Here is a 13059-nt window from a genome sequence, read left to right on the forward strand (position 1 = left end):
TCTGTGATGGTTCTCATTCATCCAGGTCATGGTATATCTGTAAAAAATAAAGACAAGGCAACTGGACTTGCTGTATTTTTCTTTAAGACATTTCACTGGTCATCCAACCAGCTTTCTCAATTCAGAATGACTTGTACAAAAATTATCTGGGAATAAATATGGTGAATGTTACCCCAATCCACATAATCTGTTAGTGTTGATTTGCATAATTGGAGCTAGGAGGTGTTATTAACCTGCCCAGAGAGAGGTGTTAAAACAGCATTGTATGTGGCAGACAATGCAAGTCCCCCCACCACCTCTATTCAAGCTCGGCTTCTCCATTTTTACATAAATGGCCTCTTTCATACCTCTTTTAAACCAGTCCTCCTCCCTGTCTAGGATGCGTACTTGACTGTCTTCAAAGGAGTGACCTTTTTTCTTATGTAAAAATGGAGAAGCCGAGCTTGAATAGAGGTGGGGGGGTGAGACATCTATTGTCTGCCACATACAATGCTGTTTTTACACCTCTCTGGGCAGGTTAATAACACCTCCTAGACTCTGATTATGCAAATGAAATCAACACCTGGTTGCGCCTTACAGATTATGTGGATTGGAGCGACATTCCTCATATTTATTCCCAGACAATTTTTGTACAAGTCATTCTGAATTGAGAAAGCTGGTTGGATGACCAGTTAAATGTTTTGAAGAAAAATACAGCAAGTCCAGTTGCCTTGTCTTTTACAGATCGAGTTCACACTGTTCCGCTGCTTTGGCGCAGGCATGTTAACGTGTGTTCCATTAGGGTAGTTCAAGTATTAGAATGGGCTGCCTAAGGCCTATTTCATACAGACCTGATCAGGTCTGCCTATCCAGTCTTTTCAGGTGGATCTGATCGGAAGCCCAATGTTGGCCTACGGGCAACTGAACCTAAACGGACGTGCATCCGTTACATCAGAGAACACCCAATTCCGGCCAGGTCCAGAAAAACAAACTGATCCGAGTTTTCTTTTTCAGCAGACCTGATTGTGGCAGATGGGGTGTAATCTGATATAAGTGGACACATGTCCGTGTACATCCGATTTCCCAGAGACCAACATGGGTTCAGTAATTTCCTCCATTGCATCACAACGGTGACATCCGTTCCAATCAGCAGAGGATCTGTACACTGATCCCCAGCTTATCAGAATGGAAGGCGCCCGTGTGAAAGGGGCCTTGTGCACCAAAAAGGTGCAAGCACTATTTGTTTTGTAGTGGATGGTGCAATACGGTGCATTGAGGAGGGCTGCAACACACATCTGTCAGTAAGGTGTGAATGGCACATGATTTCACGTGTTACCTCAGTTCAACAATGTGAACCCTAACAAGTCAGGATAAAGGCAGAACTCCTTCTCTGTGCTCTTGTTCCAGGATGAATGGATGAAAAGGACAGCCAGGCACTTAGTGTTTTCAGGAGATATTTCCAATAGCAGACTTCATATTCTCTCCTGTAGAGCGTTCCATTAAAGAAGAACTCTGGGATGCACATCACTTTATACATTTAGGCCCCTCTCAGTCAGAGGAAGCAAACTGCTGTAACCATTTCTCATAAAAGTTTTTTTAGTTTTCTTTGAATTCTTGTTTTTAGCTGCCAATGATGTCGCATCCTCTTATGTACAGATCTGTCCTTCCTGCAGCCAGGACAAGGATCTAGATAACCAGTGTGTGTGTCATAGCCTGGCAGAGAAAGCAGACTACATCTCCCATGAGCCATTGCAAAAGAGGAAGTGGGAGGTGTGTATAGGTAGAGCTGGAGATGGGAAGTTCTGTATGCTCCAGTGACATTTTTAGTTTTTATTTTTCTTCTGTCAGCAAATATTATAGGCGCCTCTACATGGCAAATCCCTCTGCTTAAGTCATCCTTCCTCCTCCTAGCAGCATCTGGTTGGGTGGAATACGGATGTCCTGTTAATGAACGAAGTAGAAAGACAGGTCACCAGCACTCGAGATAATTTAAATGGATTAGTCCTTTTTATTGGACAATTGTGTCACAATAATCAACAAAGCCGACGTTTCAGGGCCGTGCAGGGTCCCTTCAAGGCAAAAGGATGTGACAACATCCTTTTGCCTTGAAGAAGGGACCCTGCGCGGCCCCGAAGGGATCCTTTTGCCTTGAAGGGACCCTGTGCGGCCCTGAAACGTCGGCTTTGATTATTGTGACACAATTGTCCAATAAAAAGGACTAATCCATTTAAATTATCTCGAGTGCTGGTGACCTGTCTTTCTACTTTGTATTTTGCACGGTGCCATCCGTGGTAGTTGCTACAAGCACCATTGTTTTTACTGGCCGGGACTGCTGTAAGGTGTGCGGAGAGCACCCTCACAAACTGAAACCTGTTAATGAACGGATCTTTCTTTTGAATTGATTATTTTCAGTGAAATTGGATGAAATGATTCGGGGCTAGTTCACACCAGCCCCAGTGCGTTTCGGCCCAATTCGATGCCGGAACGCACTGCATTGCATCCCGGTCCAGCTCACTGTGTTGTGGGGCCGGAGGTGGCGTAGCAGCGCATTGAAGTCAATGACACTGCGGCCGGGAATCCTTGCTGCGGTGCCATTGACTTCAATGCACCACCACGCCCCCTCCCGCCCCAGAACGCAGTGAGCCAGCCGGGATGCCATCCAGTGCGTTCCAGCACCAAATCGGGCCGGAACGCACTGGGGCTGGTGTGAACTAGCCCTCATCTGACTGAACTGATGACTGGATTCATTTGAAAGGGTTCAGTGTTGCATCAATAGGAGAGCAGCACTGGTAATATGATTTTAGAGAGACAGCTCCGCCCCTCCCTGCAACCAATCGGAGCTAACAGTACGCTAAGAATCAGAACTTGCAACAGTTCTCAGTCAATAGTACAACAAACATTGAATCTAAGAGAGATGACACCCAGACTGGGTCAGAGGAGATCCTCATTTAGTCAGCTCCTGAGCTTCAGTTCACTTGCTTGTCAGCAGACTTGGAACTGATGAATCGATTTATGTAAAAGATCCGAACTTCTCATCACTAGTGTGGAAGAGCAGTTTGACTTTACACAGAGGTCCAGCCAAGTCTCAGGGAAGGAGGTGTGACAACAGAGAGCTCTCCACTGAGAGTGAGTGTGGCAGACCAGCAGTCTAAAGGTGGCCATACACTTTACAACCCTCGTAAGACTTTTGTCTTGCGAGGGTTGTAAAGTATTTTAAAAAACTTTAAAAAAATCTTGGACAGGCAGATCGTACTTGCGTTTATTGGGCTTCCGATGACTGCAAACGGGCAGTACACCGGCCCGTTCGGCAGTTGTCGAACAAGCATGCTGCTAACTTGCCGGGAATCGTACAATTCCCGGCGGGTTTTCCAGCCTTCTTGTTCGACGGAAGACGTGCGACCGTACAGTAGAAACGATTGCACGCCTTCCATACAATGCACGATTATCGTACGATCGCGGGATTTCCCGCGATTCTCGTACGAGAATCGTGCAGTGTATGGGCAGCTTTTAGACTTCCCTACTCCACTCACTGCAGTGCATGCTGGGATGTGATCTCTTCCTGCTGCCTGCAATAGGACCACAGGCTAGGCTAATAGACTGCACAGTGGCTAGTGGTCTAACAGAAAGGAAATGAAGGGGCAGAGGATAGGAAGCACAGACTTGGATTTCTGGAAGACCTTACTGCTATGCAGAAAACGAAGACCAGATTTTTAATACTTCCAAAAGCTAGTTACAGTAGTCTTAAAAATCATTTGTTATTGGGAACTATTACAATCACAATTTTTATTCTGGCTGGATACCTTTTAAATACAAAGCATTGTGTGGTACAACAATCATTGTTGCTGCCTATCCCCAACTGCATTGCTCAAGCATCAATGGGTAAAAACACAGACACAGGAAATAATGTGCAGGAAGTGAGACCATTCATATGTGCCCTGCAGTACAGCGCTCACTTTCTCCAGGGAATTCTATATCCTAGAGGAAGTGTAGAGTTATGTTGTATGTTTATGACAAATACTTCACCTCCAATTCTTTGTGTCTCTGCTTCACCGTGTGCTGAGGTGACTGACCAGACAGCAAACCTGTGTCATTTTCTGGCTTTGTGTCTTCCTCTGGTCTCCTTGGCACTGTGTCTCAGACCCCCAACCCTCTTCTTTGTTGTGTCCCTGCTCCCCTCTTCCCCCTCCCATGTCACTAGCAGCTCAGGGATTATTCACATCTTTATTTTGCCTGCAGTTTTCATTTCACACCCTTTATGTGTCTGACTCTGGCCTTCCCTTCAGTCTTGCACAATTGTGCAGGCTCCTTTTTATTGGACAAACTGCTTGCTCTGATTTCACTGCACGCTGAGTTTTTCACAATGTGCATTAGAAACTGTTGCAAGACAGAGCCAGACCCTATTTGTGGCTGGAGGATGGCCAGCATTACCCAGCCTAGCTGTCCCTGGCCCACCCCTTTCATTTATTAGCTTTCCATTCTTCTCAGTCATGGAGGCTCAGCATCACATGCGAGTTACAGAGGGCACTTTGCATGCATGTGTCCTGCCTAGGGACACCCACTCCTCCACACTGACATCCATCAAGGCATTTTGATGTTTGTACAACTTCTCCCAAGAGACAGCCCACTGCTTGCTGAGGGGTATGAGGCAGGGTGCTGTGATGTTTCCAGGAACCTACGTGCCATGACCTGCCTCATTGCATCGAGAAGCAGAGACCCACAACATATAAGCAGATGACATTTAATAAAACTAATATAAATGTATTCTTACACATCTCTGCCTTACATGCCTCTATTACTCACAGTGCCTCTCTATGCAATGCCTTACTTGTCTCTATTACCCACAGTGCTTCTCTATGCAATGCCTTACATGTCTCTATTACTCACAGTGCCTCTCTATGCAATGCCTTACATGCCTCTATTACTCACAGTGCTTCTCTATGCAATGCCTTACATGTCTCTATTACTCACAGTGCCTCTCTATGCAATGCCTTACATGTCTCTATTACTCACAGTGCTTCTCTATGCAATGCCTTACATGTCTCTATTACTCACAGTGCTTCTCTATGCAATGCCTTACATGTCTCTATTACTCACAGTGCTCCTCTATGCAATGCCTTACATGTCTCTATTACTCACAGTGCTTCTCTATGCAATGCCTTACATGTCTCTATTAATCACAGTGCCTCTCTATGCAATGCTTTACATGCCTCTATTACTCACAGTGCTTCTCTATGCAATGCCTTACATGCCTCTATTAATCACAGTGCCTCTCTATGCAATGCTTTACATGCCTCTATTACTCACAGTGCTTCTCTATTACAAGTAGTGTCTCATGCCTCACATCTTATAGCTAGTGTTCATGTCTCAGTATCTGTTACCCAGAGCATCTGGACCTTAGAGGGGGTTGAATGGCACTATATTAAAACTATTACATGGTTAGAAATGTACTTGAAAGAGATTGTAAATTGTACAGGCAATAGTATGATGACCACAAACCGCACAGACTCTATGTAGTCCATTGATTACTTCCTCCTGCTCAATAACTGAAGGTTTCTACCTCACCAGAGCATTGTAGCCATGCACTGATCATGATTGCAATGCTCTGCAGGCCCCAATGCAAACATATAATAAATGCACATTTTTATTTTAATAATGTGGGTGCTTTTAGTACACTTTTGCAAAAGATGGACTATACCTTTAACTACTGTCGGTGCATAGAATATGATGCATCTAAAAATTGTTAACACTAACATCAAGGTCTATAAAACTTTCCTTATGATTTCTTTATAAATAAATACAAATACACAAACATTGCTCACCTGAAAATGTAACTTGTCTGGCTTCAATACTTAGGCACAGACCCAGAACAAGCATGTACTAAATGGCATTCATTATCTCTATGCTTGTTATGGATCAGTGACTAAAAGTACTAAAGACAAATCATCACGGACAGCCAGCATTTTCAGAAAGGGTCACCGAATGCGGTCTCCAGAGTTGTGTCATGACAGGTGTATGTTAATATTTATAAGTAGGTTGTGGAGGTTCTGCTTAGCAAACACTTCATAGATCAAGTTGTTTTTGCAGTTATGTGCTGACCATGAAAATGTAAATATATTTTTTAATGCAGCTCTGCAATACATTTGTTTTATCCCTTTAAACACTTTGCACGTACATAAATAACTGTTGATGTGCTGGAAATATACCATGCCCCTACCTTCCTTTTTCACATGACACTACAGCTCTGAATTCAAAGCATGTGGTATCAGCCCTGACTGATGTATTACAAAGAACACCGACCTCTCCTCATCTCAACAACTCCTCCTTATACACAGAAAGTTATCAGCTAAGCTCACATTTCTGGCAAAGGCAACAGGTTTTTCCTGCACTTTAAAAACAGAACAAAACACTTTCAATGGTGTATTTAGCAGAACCAAAAAGGGAACAATAGCAGCCAGGAGTCCGTTTACAGGGCCATGTTGCCACAAACATAGTACTCACATATTTAGCAGCAAAAGGTTTAAAATGTATCTACACCTAACAACAAAGTTCAATATATTCAATTCAGCAGTCCTTAGATGTGGTGGCTGGATTCATTGTGTTCCGGCTATTTGTCCCTTTATTTTCATCTGCTAAACCTCCAAAAACACACACACTTCCTAATGCAAAAAAACAATGAAACTGCCACATCTAAGGACTGGTAAGCTGCAATATGTTACATTTTTTTAATTGTCATTTAAAGTGTATCTAAAGACAAAACAAGGACTTTTGCATTTGCTGTAAAATCTTTTTTTTTTTGGTGTCCTTTGAGGAACATGGGAAATCTTTAACCTTTGAGTTATACTGCCACCTACAGGATTGCTGCGAGCTGGCATTCAATAAAACCTGTAGGCCAGCCCAAGATGACCAATCTTGCTCAGTTTTGTAGCATAGCAGTACTGAGAGCACGATTATAAATACATAGGAGTGAACCTTTGTCCCACAAATGAACTCAAAGAAAAAGATTTTACACTGAGTAGAAAAGTCCTTATTATCTATCTTATACATTGACTGACACAGGAAGTATTTAACCTTCAGTACACCCAAAAGCACAACAAAGGCCTAAGAAACAACAGAGAACTGGGGATTTCCTGCAGCTCAGAAAGATGCCTGAAGGATCTTATGTCCAAAATGAACATCAGATGAGGACATGACATCTACCTGGTTGAATATAGAGAATGTGTGAATAGAAGAGCAGGTGGCATTGTTGCAAAATCTGAGAAACAACCGCTGGATACCAAAAAGCTCAAGAAGCACTTACAGATCTAGTAGAGTGTGCCTACTAGGAAAGGGTGGAACCCAATCTTTGAGACTATAAGCTTGCATGATCATGGCAAAAACCTCAGCCGAAATGAGAGTCTAGCCATTCCTGTTGGAGCCTCCAAGGAGAAAAAAGCTTGGAAACATGGTATTCTTTGCTCTGCAACTCTTGAGATGTTGTCACAACAACCTCAAGATGTTAGTAGACTTTAAGCTGGGGGCACCCAGGACTGTCACCCTGTCCCCATCTGTCTAGAATTAGACATGTTGCCACAATGTGGTGGTAAGGCAACTTAAAGGCTTAGGGTAAGAGACAAGGCCTCAGACAATCACAAAATCAGGACAGCTGGTAGCAAGTGAGGGCTGAATGGCCAGAGATGACTAGTCACTTTAGACGGGCAGCAGGAATTGATTGAAGATCAAAGTTCCACATAGCCATTTGCAAGCCAGAGGAGCAGCGGTGAGCACTTGGCACACTCCACCCAGTGGGTGGCATCAGTGTTCAATCTCACAGTGTTAATCGCTTCTGCGGCAAAACGAAGGAATGGAAAATAATGGTGCCCAACAACCTAAGTAAATGAAGTATCTCCTGGTGCTCAGCCTGACCGGCCTACTCAATGAGCATTCAGAAACCTTGCAAGTGTCAGTGGCTATGGACCTGGAAAGCGCTTCACCGCCAACCTTTACCACAAATGTCTGAAAAGTGCTCAGCCCAGAAACCTGTGCCTAAATGTTACTTCCAGGCCCTGCCTGCAACATCCTGTCCAGGCTGAGGATGACCATGCAGAAGGGCTGCAATCAAAAAGAGTCTTGAGCAAAGAAAATAATTCAAGAAGAAACATGCTTGCAAAAAAAATACAGCCTTAACAGAGCTGAGGAAAAAGCTGAGGCATTCTGGTAGTAGGAGGGGTTATCCTGGGCTGCCCTCCATTTTTCATGTTTGCCAGTGTCAAATTCTCCCGTTGACAGCAGTATAACCCAAAGGTTAAAAACTTCCTGTGCACCTCAATGGATAAAATAGAAATAAAATGCAGTTACTTAGATAAAATGGCTGCTTTTGCTTCTTTTCCCCTAATTTTTACCTGGTAAACCTTCCAGTTTCACATTCTCTGGCAGGGCTGGACTGATAAGAATATCTAAGTAGGGGTAGTCCTCCTTTAAGGAGATCAATTCACAGTGAATGTGAGGGTGTCTGCCACCCTCGACTGTACACGGTTACACTGATACTGCAGATCAATTTAGACCTAAAACAGACCTTTTGTGAAATGCTTCCAGTTTCAATTACAAATCATACTCTTAAGCCCTGAAGAAGGGGGTGGGGGGCTTATCCACAAACTGCACTGACTGCATTAGGTGCTAATAATGAACAACTCATACAAACCACCAAGCTAGATGGTCGTCCTTACTAGGCACTCCTAACCCTGTACCCAGTAACACACTTTGTCCTAGGGTGACAATCCTCACTTACTGTATCTATGGGAGATAAGATTGGATGCTCTCCTGGTTTGAAATAAAGACACCTTCCCCTCTCCATTACATAGAGGGGTATTGTTTGGTCACCTGGAGCAGTTGGCGAAAGAAAAGTGGTCCAAAATCCCTGTAGAGAGGTGTAAGAAACTCATTGATGGTTACAGGAAGCGATTGATTTCAGTTATTTTTTCACAAGGGCTGTGCTACCAAATATTAATTGAGGGTGCCAATAATTTTGTCCAGTCATTGTTGGAGGTTTGCGTGGAACGTGTCAGATTTGGCTTTTTTTCTCCACTTTTTTTGTGTCATACCAATAGCAAAAGAAATAAACATGAGAATGCCTAAACATTTGTAATTGCAACAACTTTCTGTGCAAAGTGGTGCATTATCTGGCAGTAATGCCGGGGTGCCAATATTCTGGGCCATGACTGTATATATTAATGACATTTATTTATTGTATTTTTTTTCCTTTGCCTTTATGCCTGTGTGCAGTACCTACAAAAAACCTCTAGGGGGTGCCACGTGTCCTGGCATTTGTCAAATACATTTTTGGGATTTAGCAGCAATGACAGCACAGACCGCGCCTTATTCTGTACAGAAATGGCTAGAAAAAAAAGCCTTACACCATAAAGTACGCTTGGAATGATGAAATTCTGTATTCTGAAATAAACTGATATTCACCTCAATTTGTTAATGAGGTATTTAACGTTGACATTTCATAGAAGCAATCTGTTTTAGATAACTGCGCTGGAAAAATGCTGATTGATCCTGAGAGCAATAAGAAATCAGCTATAGTGGAGATACATTAATACAGGGGTGAATGTATTAAGAAGGTAGTGTTCAGCATAAACAGCCGTTCATATGGCGTGTTCATTGTTCCAAGTGTGTGATTTCATACAATTATGATGCCATTCAGCAAACATCCTCTGAATGAGCTAGTGAGTAAACACAGCTGTCCTAACATTCAAGCAAAACCAAAGCTGGCCACACACCAGCAGCCAGACCTGAAACTTTGTCCAGATAAGTGTACGTTATTCCCCCCAAAAGGAAAGGATTGGTATTGTGGGTCATAAGAATACAGAGCCATGCAACATTCACTTACACATTCAGCTACACCAACTATAAATGATCGCAATCCAGGTATTAGGACGGAGATGCACTCAGACACAAGCCTCCCTATACCAGTTTGTATTAGGGCTCATTCACAGGGGAATCAGCCGGCACGTACAGCTCCATGCTGCGTGCACGGCCGTATCAGGCAGCTCCCGGGACTCTCTATGTGACTACGTGGCCATATGCCGCACTGCGCTCACCCGCCCTGCACATCTGCGCGGGTGAACGTACTCGTATGCTGACAGGATGGATTCTGTCTGCGTCTGAGCAGGGACATGCACCCGTACGGACCTGCACTCGAGCGGAGTGTAGGGCAGCGTAGCCCCATAGAGAAGGACAGGGGCTGCGTACTAATCACACGCACCTGTCCTTCTCGGGAGCTGCCCGATACAGCCGTGCACGCAGCATGGAGCTGTACTCATTTTGCCTAATGAAGGGGATCCTGTGAGAACCCGAAACGTTGCTTTTTGATGCATTGTGCTATGTTTCATGCGTCAATAAACAGACGCCATTGATAGAAGGTTGCCGTCCATCGACTGCCGCAGCACCCATCTTTTATAAGGAACAGCGGTTTCCAGTGCGATGGGTTCATGGACTGTATCCTGCGTACTAATCACACGCACCTGTCCTTCCCGGGAGCTGGCCGCTACAGCCGTGCACGCAGCATGGAGCTGTACGTGCCAGCCGATTCCCATGTGAATGAGCCCTTAAGCTCACCACACACATTACAACCTCATTGAACAATGCCCTTCAGATCTACCAGCAACTATATAGTGCAAATGCCCGTCTGCCTGACTGGATAGATTAGGTCGGTCTTCATATTACATTGTTTTGGTAAATGTAAAGTTGTTTGTACAATCAGATTGTAACTAGTATGGTGAGCCCGAGGATTGGGATTGGTTCTGCCCATTAATCATTAATCCAGGTAGAACAGGCTGCTTTGTCCACTTTAAAGAGGAACTCTTCCCATATCTTTAAAACAACAACAAAAGGCACCTTTAGAAATGTTTAGTAATGACAACCTACAAACACATACTTCTTTGCATTCCTTATTTCTTCTGACGGCGGCCATTTTAAGTAGGGGCAGGTTACGAGATCTCCCTTTACTTCCTGGAACTCTGGCACATGTGACCAGGACATGTGACCATGCACATCATCTCAGGGGAGGAAAATGCCTTTCCCTGAGATTACAGATGAGATTTCACAGGAATGCTCTGCTGATGTAACCTCCCAGGATGCAATGCTCGGGCACGATTACATCATTTGTGCCAAAGTGGACCAGGAAGTAAAAAAAGAAATCGTAAGTAAAATAAAAATATGTTTGTTTAGCTAATGAATGCAAGATGATTTAATATCAGCATGCAGAGCTGTACGCTGATGTGATTATTAGTCAGAGGGGGTAAAGGTTCGCTTTAATCTTCCTAAAGCCTAACTCCAGGCAAACCTTTGATTTTTTTTTTTATGGTAAACTTGGAAAGAGTAAATAGTTCTGACAAGCTTTAACTGCTGTCTATATCCCTGAGAAGACGACTTACATTCACTTCCTGTCCCTACGATAGGAGGACAAAGATGAGGGCAAATAATCAACACCGGGACAAGAGAGCACGCGCACACACACACACACACAAAGTAATAACCTGCCAGAGGTTCTAACCATTTCCCATTTTACTGAGAAAATGTTATGGTTTTGCAGTCTGTCCTCCCACTGGAGAGATTTCTCATCACTTCCTGTCCAGACAGAATGTGAGAACAAATCTCCTCAAATGGGTTCTATCCCTTTCCTACTTCCTGTCTAAAAAGTAGTAGTATGGCTTTAAAGATCATTTACACATACCGTGTTTCCCCGAAAATAAGTCACTGTCTTATATTTTTTTGGCTCAAAAAACACACACTAGGTCTTATTTTTGTTAATGTACAACAATCCACACTTATTCATGTACAAAAATATGGTGATCAGGGCAATCAGGGGTGCCGTACCTGCCCAAGAGCAATTTGGTAACTAATCGCTGGCCAGAATGAGGGAAGAGCACTTTCACCATCGATTCCTCACAGACGGAGTGCATTTGGTATCACACCACCTGTGACAGGAGCCGGCGCTATAGAGGAAGCATTGGCTTATGCGGCTCTGCTCCCTCCGGTGCCGCCTCGCTTCCTCTAGCGCTGGCTTCGTTGGCACTGCTGATTCTCTCCCGCAACTCTTCAAGTTCCCCCCTTATGCCACCCCCGCCCCTGGGATTGGTCACAACTAGGTCTTATTTTCGGGGGTAGGTCTTATATTTTAGCAATTCCCAAAAATAGTACTAGGTCTTATTTTCGGGGTAACAGGGTATTTGGAAGCACATTTTAAATACAGCTTGTAGTCAGCATGTGTTAAAGGGATTAAACCTGTTACCACAGGCATAAGGAATAACTATAGCTTTACAGGTCTCAGAAATCGCATGCAGTACACGAGTCAGACAAGCAGCTTCCATCAGTGTCTAACTGTGCAGGTCTTTTTGTTTGTAACAGAATCCCTTTAGCACAGTTTGACTTTCATAGAAGATACAGATATTAAAAAGATATACAAGGGACCTCCATTGGTGACACCCTTCTGGAAATGCAACTTGTCTGGCTGTCCTATTAATCTAATGCAGGGGTAGGCAACCTTGGCTCTCCAGCTGTGCTGAAACTACAAATCCCATAAGGCATTGCAAGCCACAGGCATGACTCCCAGAGGCAAAAGCATGATGGGATTTGTAGTTTCAGTACAACTGGAGAGCCAAGGTTGCCTACCCCTGATCTAGAGACTCAAATACTGGAGTCACAAAGTTGAATATTCTTCAGGAATTCAGACTTTACTGGTTACATTTTTTTTTTTCCGAGTCCGTGACGTACAGTACTGAATTCCAAGTGGAACAGTGTACATATCTGCATGCATGTGAACTGCTCCAACCCTGATGTAAACATTTGAAATGAAGTTTGTATGTGTTAATGCAGAAATAGCACCATAAGGCTGACCGCCAGTCAGACAGCTGGAGTGAATGTCTGTATTTTGTTTTATATCGGCTTCCTGTTCGAGAGAAAAGCTAGTCAGACAGTTCCAGCCAGGCATGTCACATGTCAGTCTTAAGCTGCCCATACACCTTACAACCATCGCACGACTTTCGTTGTGCGATGGTTGTAAGGTCATTAACATTTCGTACGACCTGCACATCGTGGACA

The sequence above is a fragment of the Nanorana parkeri genome, unplaced genomic scaffold (genome assembly GCF_000935625.1).
Source record: "Nanorana parkeri isolate BGI_ZX_2015 unplaced genomic scaffold, ASM93562v1 scaffold25, whole genome shotgun sequence".
Taxonomy (NCBI): domain Eukaryota; kingdom Metazoa; phylum Chordata; class Amphibia; order Anura; family Dicroglossidae; genus Nanorana; species Nanorana parkeri.